The 13,808-nt window shown below is 36.7% G+C and overlaps 1 long non-coding RNA gene across 4 annotated transcripts in view; it reads left to right on the plus strand.

Moving 5' to 3' along the window:
• The first annotated feature begins 5,782 nt into the window (after positions 1 to 5,782).
• The window catches only part of LOC102082565 (uncharacterized), a 102,589-nt gene continuing 94,563 nt past the window's right edge, over positions 5,783 to 13,808 (plus strand). For 3 of the 4 annotated variants that reach the window (XR_003216886.1, XR_003216884.1, XR_003216885.1), the window contains exons 1-3: positions 5,783 to 6,357; positions 6,725 to 6,809; positions 9,881 to 9,958. This is a non-coding gene — a long non-coding RNA (uncharacterized LOC102082565). The remainder of the gene's footprint in view (positions 6,358 to 6,724; positions 6,810 to 9,880; positions 9,959 to 13,808) is intronic. The other variant, XR_003216887.1, reaches the window with a different exon arrangement.

The raw sequence follows: 13,808 nt of genomic DNA on the forward strand, positions 1-13,808 counted from the left end.
GTTGCCTGTCATTTTTTCAAATCACCTCATTTGTGGTGCAATATCATGTTGTGAAGCATGTGTCTTTAAATACTGTTGCATGATTAATAAAGCTTCTAGTTATGTTGACAACACCTCTCCAACTATCCTTAAAATGTTTGGATAACATCTCTTATCGCAGGTTTTTTCTGATTACTTGTTGACAGTCTTGCTACTACGAAGATATCCAGTTCTCTTACTGCATCCATCCATCTATTTTCTGCAGTTTTCCTTTTTAGGATTTCAGTTGAAGCCGAATGCCAGCAAGATGCGAGGCAAACTGTCATGGTACTGAGTCTATGAACCAGTGTTATATGTTCCTCATGTTCTCATTTAGTTTCAGTTTAGTTCCTAGTTCTTAGGTTCTTGTTCATTTTAGTCTGTTCTCTTTTGTGCCTCCCTGCGTAGTCTGTCATGTCTAACATGTATGCTAAGTTCTGTCTCCATGTTTATTCATTAGTCAATGTCTGTTCCTCTGTTCCCTGCATTCAGTCAGTCCGTGTCCTTGTGTGTCTCTTGTTTCCTGCTTTATTTTCATAGTCTCCTATCCTCTGTGCATTATGTTCAGCTTTGTTTCCCTGGCTTGTTAGTCTGATTAGTTCCAGCTGTGTTTCCCTCCTGTTTCCCATCCCCTTGTTAACCTCTGTGTATTTAGTGCTCTGTCTTCCTCTGCTTGTTGTCATGTTGTTGTGTGTTGCTGTTGCACCTTGGGTCCCTTGGTTCCCTTGGTTCCCTTGCTAGTCTTAGTTAGTTCCTAGTTTCCAGTCTCTAGTTTTTGTGTTTGTTTGTTTTTTGCACAGCCAATAAAGCTGCCTCTTTCAGTTAACCTTTTCATTTGAGTCCTGCGTTTGGGTCCTACTCCTGCCTGCCACACCGCTTACACATGACACAAACCCTGGACAGGTTGCCAGTCTGTCACAGGGCTAACGCAGAGTGACATTCGGGCAGACAGGTAATTTCCTATAAATGCCTTTTAAAAATGCAGTCAATTGAAATTCTTAGTTCTTATAAGATTTTCAATTTTTAAAGGCATAGGAATATATATTTATAAAAGTGGTACCTTAGGTGCTTTTAAATGACTTATCCGGTGTTAATGATTCTGACACAGTATATACACCAGACAGACCACTGCAGCCTACTTCGAACTTTCAAATTCTTTTGCAGCCTGCACAACTATGGTCATCACCCAAGCAGGAAACTATTTTCTTTGTATTTTCATTAAATCATTTGGATCTTCTCATCTTTTCTTGCTGTGGCTGATTCTCCAACAACAGTGAGGAGTTTTAAAATGTAAATATTTCACTATAGATACAGATTTTATTTAGAAAAATCTATCTGATTCCAGAATCAAACCCAAAGTATTTTATTCTATAAAATTAAATTAAACAATCAAATGAGCACATGAGTACTTATAGGTTTATCTTCTGGGATTATTTTGTGATCATTACTTTCATATCTTTACCTGTAACAACAAACTGCTGTTTCAATTCCATAAAAGTATGCACAGAAAAAAATACTATAATTATGTTATATAGTTATTAGAAGATTCTCTCTCTCTCTCTCTCTCTCTCTCTCTCTCTCTCTCTCTCTCTCTCTCTCTCTCTCTCTCTCTCTCTCACACTCTGTCTTTTTTTTTTAAAATTACTACTGTACAGTACCTTTTTGAATTATTTAAACATTTGCCCTTATTCGGCAGTTTGTAATGTATCCTGTGAGTGAAATTAAAATAGTCCTTAACCAAAAAAGTAGTTGGCCTAAAAGCAGAGATTTGCTATGAAATGTTTTGTTTCTGAAGATTCAGTCAAATATTCCTCTAATGCCACCATGTGGTCACAATTATCACAACACTCTGGTTGCAGGTAATGTGTAAAGTTGAGGTGGAATTTCTTGAAAACTGATGTAATTAAGGCCCTTTTGGATGAATAAGAATATTTGTGTGACTGTCACAAGTTTAAAAATTAAACATTTGAAAGTCAATGTGAAAGGCTGAAACTATGGATTTGTATTGTATTTTCTGAATATTATTATTTTTGATATTCACTCATCGTTGTCATGCTGTTTTGTAAAGAAAAAAAACCCTTCGCAGTTGTGATGATCCCTCACAGTAAAGCTTATCTAATTCTAACAAAGGAAAATATATATAGTTAATAGTAATTTTCCATTACTATAATTAGGCTTTACTTTAATCGATATCGTGAGACTTTTTTTTTTCAGGTTTTGATGTAAAAATTGTGTTTATATACATATTTGTTGTCATATTTGTCATATTTCTTGGTTGTTCCTGTTTGGATTTCTTTATTATTCTTGAATATTACGAGTTTTAGTCTTTTGAGTTTAGATCTTCTAGACCTGCTTTGATTTTATCGTCCTCTTTGTCTTGTTTTAGCTTTAGTTTCTTTGCCCTCTCGTGTTCCCTTCTTACTGTGTTTTCTTGTTTCCTTGTGATTTGTATTTTGGTTGCTTTCGCTTTTACTTTGAAGGTTCTTTTTTCTTTCATGTCCTGTAATTGTTACTTCCTGTCTCCGTTTTCTGCTGAATTCCCAGATTGTTCTCATGTGTTAATTACTTTCACTGGTCTTCTGCTCGTGTTTCTTGTTGATTAATGACTCCTCAGTGTATTTATGTTCTTTAGCAAAGTGTCTGCTATGCTCCCCTCTGTTTTTGCTGTCACACTTTGTGTTGTTTGGGTTCTGGTTTGTTGTTGTTTTTTTTTTTTTAATTAATTTTTCATTTGGACTGCTGCAGCAAAGGCTTTCCTTTTGTTGCCTGTAGTCTCCTGCATCAACAAAGTGAAAGCCTCGCTAAAGTTGACATAAATCTTTCAACTAAAACATGGTACATAAAACCCAAATCTTATTTTAACAACTGTAAAATGCACACCAAGGCATTTGAAACTAATTTGAGGCTTTAAACACCTTAGACAAACCTATGAGTGAAATTTCACATTACATTGGTTTTCCAGGAGGAGACATTACCTGGACTGGAAAGTGGGATTTACATATTAACCCACTATATTCTCACCCTGCAACAAATGTAATTTTTAAATGTGTAAGATGCAACTTAATCTATTCAGCTTGCAGTATGTGGTAAATGTAGAATAAATAACCCTGTCTACATTTTTTTTTTTTAAAATTCAGATTATATGAAATTTCACACAGAGCTAGCAAAAGACACTATTTTGCACAAAAACGTTATGCCTCATCTACCAAAAACATTACATTCACATCAGGCACTTACAATGTGTCTGTTGTTTGAGTGCGAAGATATGAATGATTTTCTTGTTCTACCAGTCTCAGGTTGCTGGTTCAAGAGTCCCCACCACTTTCTCAATTAGATTTTCAAGAATGTAAACATGAAAAACTGCATTTACAGCTTAATGATGTGATGGAAAGTCTCAGAGATATTTATATCAGTTTGTCCAAGTCAACAAAATTATCTTCAAAGCTTCTCAAAGGACAAGACAAATTCAGCACAGTAATAATTAGTTAGTATTTTTAATGTTAAAATAATTTTATATGACAGTAGGTTTACATACCTCTGATGAATGACCTCTTTTTGATTTCAAAGACATATGAGGAGCAATGTCTTGATGCATTCTCAATCATCCAGGAAAGTAAATCTCCAAAAGTTGATTCTGTTCATCTGGACGTAGCGTTTTGTGGGAGAAACGTTTCGTCACTCATCCAAGTGACTTCTTCAGTCTCAGCTGACTGCAGGTTTCCCCAATCTTATAAACAGTGCATTTGCATAATGACTGAAACCAGCCCACTGAAGGAACAATGGGCTGGGAGGTCAGTTCCTTAATCATAATTATGCAAATTCTCATGATCATTGATCAACAATCACTGACCAAAACCCACTGATCAAAGACCACTGATCAATGGCCATGAGTACCATTCACAGAGATTTGGGGAATGGCTGCAATCACAGCATTGTAAGATGGCGAAAGATGTACCCTTAGGCCCCCTCCTCGATTCAGAGATGGTCTTTGAAAGAGTGTCCACTGGCCTGTAGGTGTAAATAGACTGCAGAGTCCTGGCCTGACGAGGTGGCTCTTCTGTGTTGTGCCATCCGCTTCGCTAGAGGTTGTTTGGTTTCCCCGATGTATAAATCCTGGCAATCTTCCTGGCACTTAACAGCGTACACTATGTTACTCTGTTTGTGTCGGGGGACCCCCACAAACAGAGTAACATAGCACAACACAGAAGAGTTACCTCGTCAGGCCAGGACTCTGCAGTCTATTTACACCTACAGGCCAGTGGACACTCTTTCAAGGATGAGGATGTACACATCCTGGACAGGGAAGAACGCTGGTTTGAGCGCAGAGTCAAGGAGGCCATTTACGTGAAAAGGGAAAGACCATCTCTGAATCGAGGAGGGGGCCTAAGGGTACATCTTTCGCCATCTTACAATGCTGTGATTGCAGCCATTCCCCAAATCTCTGTGAATGGTACTCATGGCCATTGATCAGTGGTCTTTGATCAGTGGGTTTTGGTCAGTGATTGTTGATCAATGGTCATGAGAATTTGCATAATTATGAGGAGCAATGTTCCCTCTAATTTTTCATGTGTCTGAGCGAACACACAAACTCCCTGAGCGATCCCTTGGACCACTGTGAACAACAGCAGACGTGTGCACTGTGGTCACGCCAGCATTGAATCCATCCAAGTTACATGGTTTATTAAAATAATCAAATTACAGCATTTATGTTAGACTACTTTTAATTAACTGCTTTAGCCCACTTACAATGAAAGTTTAAAAAAAAATCTTGTTCATGACCTGTGTAGTATGTTAACACTATTGGAAGTAAAAATAACTTGAACTCCAATTTTGAAAACACAACTTTCTTTTAAAAAAAATAAATAAAGCTCTGACTTGTATTATGAGTCTGTGGTCTGGGAGAGAGTCCTATAACTCTCTGTCTGCAAAATACAGTATATAATGACCAATGTCGGGCAATTAATTATATAGTTACTTCTTCAAAAAAGTAACTGAGTTTTGCAAACAACAAAGTTTTTTGCAGCTGTTTACCTAAAAATGCAGCCAAGGCGTTTTTTTTTTAAACAAACATTTAAAACTATTTACAGAACAATCAGCTGTTCTGCATCAAATCTGATGCCATACAAATTATTTGTGCCACTCCAAAAAATAATTTCTGTCCACTATGAGATAAAGGAGAACAACAGCCTGATACAGGCAAGATTTGCGCTAAACGTCGCAAAACTCTCACATCTCAAAACACCGCCGTCACTTCTAAAACTTCCTCCCGTTTCTTAACAACTAGATGCCATGTTTTGATTGGTCGACATGGTACATTTTTCGACCAATGGGAAAGGGTGGGGGGTGTTTTGGTTTCGTCTTTGCTCACAGGCGGAGAGTGCTTTCTAGCGTTTTCCTTATAAAACACCGTTTTTACCGTTTCTTCCCGCAATAAATATGAACAACAATAGTATTCAGGAAGAAAACCAAACATTGCATTTTTTTTTATCATAACTCTGATTTTACGTGGCCTATCAACACAATTTAAAAACTGGTATAAAGTCCACACTTTTCCCGTCAATTGTTCCGTCTGTCCTGCTCACATCTCCAATGGTTGTACACGTTGTCATTAATGTGGCTTAACTCCACATCAGCCACGCCGCTTTGCTAGCTAAAACACCGGTGTTGGCACATATTTACTTTAATTTCAATTCAGGTTAGAATTTTTTTTGTGTGCGCAACGCAGATTTTCTCTGCGCAGAGACCGTACCAACAGTGAGCAATTGCGCACGTGCGCAGCTTAGAGGGAACGTTGATGAGGAGCACTACCAAAAGTCTGACCTGCATAGGCGCATCTGCTCAGTGTCCTCCTCAGTCATGCCGATTACATAATTGTTGCTGAGGAGGACTAATGAGGGAACATAGCTGTCTGTTAGTTTTTAGTGTGGACACAAAACGGCCAACAAAAAGCCAAGTTTAAAACCAGCCCACCGAGACTTTAAAGCGACAGCCAGAGTGATTCCGTAGAAACATGCACTGAACAGGCGGAAATGGAGGCTATGCTACAAACCTGACTGCTCATCACTGCCTTCGTTACCTGTTGAAGTTCATGGTCTGAGTGCTGGGCTGAGGTCAGTAATCACGGAGCTTTAATATCATTCTGGATTTTAGGTTACTTTTGAGTCAGCGTTCCGTCTGTGCAAAGTTGTGTTGACAGTGTAAGGGTGACACCATCCTGAACACAGGAACTAAAATCAGCACATTGTAGGATGCATCCCATCCCTCAGATAAGTGAAGAAACTTACAACGGAAGTAATTTCATACTTCCAGAGATGGGAGGTAACGAAGTAGATTTTTCAGGTATCTGTACTTTACTTGAGCATTACTGACAAGTCTTTACTTTTACTCCCCACATTTACGTATCTGTACTTTCTACTCCTTACCTTTTAAAGCCGAGTTGTTACTTTAGGTTCAGCAGTATCATTCGTACTTTTATATTGGGCAGTTAAAGGAGGCAGGAAGGAGTGCAGATGTCCAAGTTGTCTTTGCGCTACTAGCATCAAGCTACAGAAGATTGGGGATGCATGAGGGGAGTTTTTTTTTAAATTAGGCGATACTGTAATTTCAAATGTAACGTTTCTATCTGCTCAAGAAACCTCAGCAAACTGTTTGTGTGCAGTTTCTCGCACAGTGTGCTGCTAGCTAAAAGTCCTGCTGTATTTCACAGGGAGAGAAAGAAAAAGAGCTAACTTCAATCAGAGTTGGAGAAAGATAAGAAAGACTGGAGAGGAAGAGAAGGGTTGTATTTAATGGTAAGGACTACTCAGTCAAACGTGATTTAAATCTGCAGATTAAAATTTTAAATATTTTTACAGACTTTTTAAATTTTCATATATTTGATTTCTATATCATGTGTTTTGATAAATTATGTATGTTCATTTTGTCAAAAGTCCTGCAAAACAAACTATACTAACTTTGTTATTCAGTGTTGCATGAAAACATTGGGTAGGTTTTTCCAAAATAAACAGGTTAGTTTGCAATACCGTGGTGAGTTCACAGTAAAGCTCTGTGTTGGACTGACACACAGTGGCTGTGATGCTGATGGTCAGATTTTGGTTACATCAAGTGTAGCAGAGATAAATTTGCATTTACGCTGATGATGCTTCCATTAATTAACTAAATTGCAACTTTATACCAACTGTATATTATCTAGCATAAAGATAGTATAAACAGTATAGTGTCAGTTTAGGGGATGGATATCAGTCAAGCTGGCTCATGAAACTGCTTACATATTGTTGAAATTAGCTTTGTAAATCCACAAAGAGCAGCAGGTCAGTTGATCACAGCATGTACACTAAGAAAACCTGTTGAAGCTCACATTAGAAATTACTGTGAGTTGTGATTCTCTTCCCTATGCTGAGGCATCCAACTGTAACCCCTGACTGTACAAATTTTCCTGTTTAGTTGTGGAGGCAGAGTCACCCTCTACAACACAGGCAACAGAAAATAGCTGTTTAAAAAAAAAAAAAAATCTCTTTCACCATATGAGTCCTACATAACAGATTGAAGCTTTTGTGAGAATTAGAATTTAGATTGAAATAATATTTTCCTTTCCATGTACTAATATTGTTTTATATTATATTACTATAGCACAAGTTCAGTTACTTTTTTACAAAAAGGGTTATTAGAACTGTCATTCAAAGAGCTACTTTTTACTTTCCTACTGTGAGTACATTTCAGAGCCTGTACTTTTTTTTACTTAAGTAAATAAGTTGCTTCAGTAGTTCAATATTTAATCGAGTATTTTTAAACTCAGGTATCTGTAGTTCTAATTAAGTAAAGGAAGTCTGTACTTTTGCCACCCTTGCTGGAAAGTAGTAGTAGAAGTAAAATCGAGGACAGCTAACAAAAGTCCCTCATTTTTATTTCTTTTTTTCAAGTAAAGTAAAATTCTTGGACAGTTTGAACCAAACAGCAGGCCATATATTTGTAAAATGACTCCAAATTGCTCCAAAGGGCACCACAAGCACAAAGGCAGTGGAGAGGTCCATTTCACCATTTAACAGAGGGCTAGCAGACTGTAGTACAGCTATAACTAATTCCAGTTAACAGATGGAGTTAAAGTTCACCCAGCTATCCACACGTGTCAGAACCATTCTTTGAAGAGGTGGTACACATGCTTTTTAATCCTGTGAAGTTGCGTATCTAAGTGGCCCTTAGCAACTTGTAAGAATTAAATGGATCTGTCAAGAAAAGCACTAATGACTGTCTCATTATTTAACAGTTTTTCAGTGAATCATTTCTGAAGAATAATTTTAACCACTTCTCAGAAATCACATTCACTTTCATTACTTTCCCAATTATGTTGTGCTGGCATTGGAACTTTTGGCTGGACTCCATTTTATGACAAATTTATGTTTTGAATGAAAGAAGTACCACATCTATAAACTGCCTTAGAGTCGATGGTGGGTTTAGGCGGGCTGGTGAGGTGTACAAACTTTTACATTAGAGACCAGAATTTGGAAATTGATAGTCTGTGGTCAAATCCACATTGGTATAGTTAACGAAAAGATTGTGGTTTCAATTAAGTCTAAATAAAAGCTTCTTTCAACTCACAGATTAACAAACCAAGATAGGATATTTTGTTTGCTTTAACCAGTGCTGTCAGTACCCAAACAAAGTCACACAAAAACTAAATAATTTACTCAAATGATTTAATCTTATCCCTGTGATAGACTGGTAACCTGTACCCACCTGTGTTTATGTGTGTCTGTGTCTCTGCATGTGCATAAACTGCTAGAATATTTCAAAATGACCAGGTGATTACAGTAAAACATTAAATGATAGTGTTCAAATGAAGCATTAATATGAATGGATGATTATGTGTGGACCTGTCTTCTTTAATAACTACATTAAAATAGAAATAATTCGCATTCTAGCTAATTTACATAACCTAGCCACACTTTAATTTGAATTTCTTTAATATTCTGGTCAAATTGCAGTGGCTAATTGGACTGCTTTAAGTTGAACTTAATTTAACAGTCTGCTAGCTTATCTTAAGTAGGCCTTTAGGCATTTTTAGTCCTTTTTTTAAAACCAGAATGTAAGACTAATTTACATTTACTCACGAAACAAAATGAGTTCTTTGTGTTAGTTTCTATTTCTGTCCTCTTTGCTTTCCATCTATCCAATGTTGCTGCTCTGTCTCAGTGAGAAGAAGGACTGATGTCAAGGTGACTTTTGGGAGAAAAGTACAAAATGAAACTCCTGAAACACTCAATATTTGCAAGATGACACATTTTATATAGCTTCTCTGCAGCTGCATTTAATTTAGAGTTATTAGACCTAATAGTATGAACGAAGGCTTTTTTTAGTCAATTTTTAAATTATTAATACTGATTATTGAGGTAATGACTACTTTATTAGTTGAGTTAGTTGCATGTGTTGTGGCTGATATACAGCCCAAACCAAAATGAAGCCCTACAGTAATTTTAGCTATAAAATAATCTTGTATTCAATAGCTGAGATGTCATACTAAATGTAGAACAGTTTATACAGCGGTTTATGTAAGCAGCAGGCTGTTTAATAGTTTCAAATATACCATCTTGTTTTATTATTATTATTAGTAGTAGTAGTAGTATTTTGTTATTATTATTATTATATTATTACTTTGGCCAGCATGAAGTGAAATTGGTGTTAAATTACCCTAAACTGTCCCATAATAATTTAATATAGAGCGCTTGATGAATGATATATTTTGAACAATGTTTAAAAAAACATTTAAAGTAGATTCTTTGTAAAACTACTTTAACCAACTTTAATTTTAGGTAAAGATGGTCAGGCTTTTAAGATCATACATTATTGTTTATACTTATTCCTGCAGCATCTGTCCATCTGTCTGTGGCAGGGGGAGTTGGAGCCTATTAACCACCAATTTAGGGCGTACCCATGATAACCTCTGGTAAGAAAAAATCTATTTACTTTATGAGCTGTAGTGACTCTTGAAATTGACACTGACCAGAAGCAGAGAATGTTTGCTTTCAAAGTAAAAGTTTCCCCTTTACTTTGAAGGTGAACGTTCTCCTTTTCTTTTGTGTTTTCAGAAATGCTTGGCAAGTTTTGTGTCAGTTTTTGTGTCAGTTTGCAGAAAGTCAGTGTCATTTATACAAACTACTGGTGACCGCAGCAACAGGCTAGTGACCAAACTAGAGCTGGGCGATAGAACGATAATGATATGTATTGCGAAATAACTTTTAAAATTAAACTATTGCGGTAGACTTCATCTCTCTTGTCCTCTTAAAAAAGAAACAACAACAGCCAATCCAAATTAAGTAGCGCAGAGCCGAACCAATCACAGCCGCAGCGTCACGTCACGTGACTTGTTACGTACAGCACAAGCGCCAAGGCGCACATGTGTATTTGTTTTTGCAGCCGGGCTGCCCGGGTAAGGAAGGAAATGAGTTTGCTGACTAGAGAAAAATCAACCGACAGCGTGAGCGAAGGTTACCGAAGAAAAAACAGATGATGGTTCCAATGCCGGAGAGCTTGTCAAACGGAAGGGCCACAGAAGTTCCGTAGTGTGAAGGTATTTCGGCTATTTCAAGTCTGACAAAAAACAGAGTAGCGCGCACTGTAAATTGTGCCGAAAGCAAGTCTGGAAATACAATAAAGCGGTGCATGCTCAATCTCTGACTGAAAGCGCTAATTCGTCATTCGGCTTTTGTCAGACTAAAGTAACTGTTAAAACTGTTTGAAAAGCTAAGCTATACAACAAGGAGAGATTGACAATTTCCTTTTAGTTCTCAGTTTATTTGATATTGACAAAAGTTAGTCAATTTTGTCTGTTCTTCTGTAAAACGACCTAAGATTATTTTTAGAATTAAAATTTTGTTTCTAAGTGGAACTGACAATTTAGTGGTCTGTTTTGTTTGTTCTATTTTGAAACTTAAACACTTTAGCGGCTGCCTTTTGTGTAGTTTGCAATATTTGCCTTTATTTATCTGAAACTGAAGTCTCATGTTCCTTAAGTACATCTACCCTGTTGAACTTATTATGGGAAATAAATATTTAAATCAAAACAAGCTGCAGATTATTTCACATTTTACTCGTGAGCAACGGCACATTTAAATCTTACAAATATAGTTATTTGGCTTATATCGTGATATATATCGTTATCGCCTGAAATGAGAAAAACATATCGTGATATGAAAAAATCTTATATCGCCCAGTTCTAGACCAAACCAACTGCAGTTTTATCAGCTTGTGATATACAATGAGATTTTCGGTACAGCACCATATACCTCTTTGCAACCAATGGCTAGTGACTGCCGTCGTTCTTGTTACTGATCATTCTCTAGGCCTGTGAATGGGACTTTAGTACTCACTGTCAGGGCAACTGCATGCAACTGTTGTACAAATCTTTCCTTTGTTATCCATGGTAGCTTGATGGTTACAGATTGGGTCTCTGGGCCTATTTTTTGTTTACATTGACTAAAGTACTACAGTGATCCTTGACCAACTTCAAAAAAATGCTGGTTGGCTCTCTCACATTTCTGTGAGGCGCTTTCACATTTGTATTGCATTAGGGTTTGAATTAGGGCAGGGCAATATGGCCAAAAATATTTATCACGATATATATTTGAAAGTTTGCGATAACGATATAACTGACGATATAATTGACGCAAGACAAAATACTTTACAACTCCACAACTTTATTAGTGCAAAAGAACCCCATCAATGTATTTTCACTTAAACAGGCAGCAGTTTTGCTTATGTGCATTAAAGTTATATAAAAATGTAACAGTGCAAATGCAAATTCCTTGCTGACAGTTTAACCAAAAGGTATTTCCAGTGGAAATGGGCTGACATATCCTGAGCATAACATGTATAATATCCACAAAACTTACAAAGAGGTTATACACACACAATACGGTAATATTATGTTGAAGCACAGTATGTATTACTCCGCAAGGCTCCTGACTACGGTAGCCGTAATGCTGCGACAATCCATCCAGCGGTGCGGCTTCGTAGCTTACCAAAGTCGTACTAAAACATTTTTTGACAGATTTTCGAGCGCCGTGTACCACATAAAATCGGTTTGAGGTCAGTAAGCATACAGAATTCATACATAAGATGCACTGGATTATAAGGGGCACTGTCTATTTTTCAGAAAAATCAAAGGATTGATTTTAGGTGTGCCTTATTTTCCGAAAAACACGGTAATGACGACGGCCCGCTAGCATGCTCTACCAAAAATTGTGCTTTGGTGTGTATCTGACGGACGAAAGCTAAACCAGTTCCACAACACTGAAGTTGCAGCATTTTTACAAACCAATTCTGGTTCATCTGTTTCAGTCAACGATCCACTTTCGGCCTTGTCATTCTCCATCGCCGCCATGCTTTTTCCACCATGTGCGTATGAAAACAAAGGCACTGCGCATGGGTGTTTTACCCATATTCTATCGCCATATTTCATTGCCTAACATTATATCGGTATTACTGTGAACGGTATGATATGGCCCAGCCCTACTTTGAATTATAAGTTGGCGATTCCAAAATATTAGCTCTGACCATTCTTTAATAGAACGATTGTTTTTGTGCAGATTTTCTGACATTTTCACTGTTTTCACTGTTAGTCAATAACTGCGAGCTGTTCTGGCCCATGTGGTTACAGGAGAACAGGCTCTCACCACCATGTTTTTCAAATGCAAAAAGATTTTTATTGCTGGAAAACAATCTCCTGTATCTCATATTTCTATATGTGTGTATTTATCCTGGGTTCATTTGTCTTCCTAGATTATTATTATTATTATGTTTGTAGATTATCTTTGTAGCTATATGTATGATAAAGGTGAATGTAATAGATTCGGAAGAAGATTCATAATGTATTAAAAAAATAATAAGTACTAAGAGTACTATAGGCTCTACTACTATTGTGATAAATATGCCTGAATGGAATTTAAACATTTGTTTAAGCTTTAAAAACAACAACAGCAACAACAAAAACAACTCATAAATGGTATCTGCAAGCTGCCAGAATATTTTGGCTATATATGCACTGTTAATGGAAAATTTACCCTTTAAAATTGTATTTATAGTGCAGCTGCCTAGTGCTAGCCTGGGAGAAGTCTCGATTTTGTCCACTAGATGTCAGGAAGCTCCCAGATTTCAGAATGAACTTCCCAGCGTCCTGCTCTCAGAGCACTATTACATCTAAACTTTAGCTTAAACAACTGCATTCTACCTCAAAAAAACCCTGTTAAATTTCATCATCAATTAAAATGTCCACAGATACATTTTTAAATTCAAGTTTCACTGCATATAGACACAAAACATTATATGAAAAAAAAAAAATACACAAACACAGATTTTTTTTAATTATTAAAAAAAACAAAAAACAAAAGTATTCCTCAATCAAAATCAAATCCTCTTGTTTTGGACTCTTGAAAGACTCGCACATTATCCACCTAAAGAGGGAGACATTACATTATAAATCAACATACTGGCTCTTTGTATGAAACCTTCCCACATGTCTCAGTTCACATCTCTCTATATAGCACGAAAAGCATTAACTTTTTGAACCAATTCAATCTTACTAAAATAAAAAAAAACTCCTAATATTGGTTTTATCTATAGAACACTCGACTTTAGCCTTTTGAAGCAGCTTTAAATTTTCCTTTGCATTTTCTTTTCTTGTCAGTGTTTCGCCATACACAATATATACCAAGAGTCATGTGTGAATATAGTCAGAAGATGGCAATGGTGTCAGGTTATTGCTTGGCACTCGGTGTTGGTGGGCTGGACAGGCATCT

Source organism: Oreochromis niloticus, linkage group LG16 (genome assembly GCF_001858045.2).
Source record: "Oreochromis niloticus isolate F11D_XX linkage group LG16, O_niloticus_UMD_NMBU, whole genome shotgun sequence".
NCBI lineage: Eukaryota > Metazoa > Chordata > Actinopteri > Cichliformes > Cichlidae > Oreochromis > Oreochromis niloticus.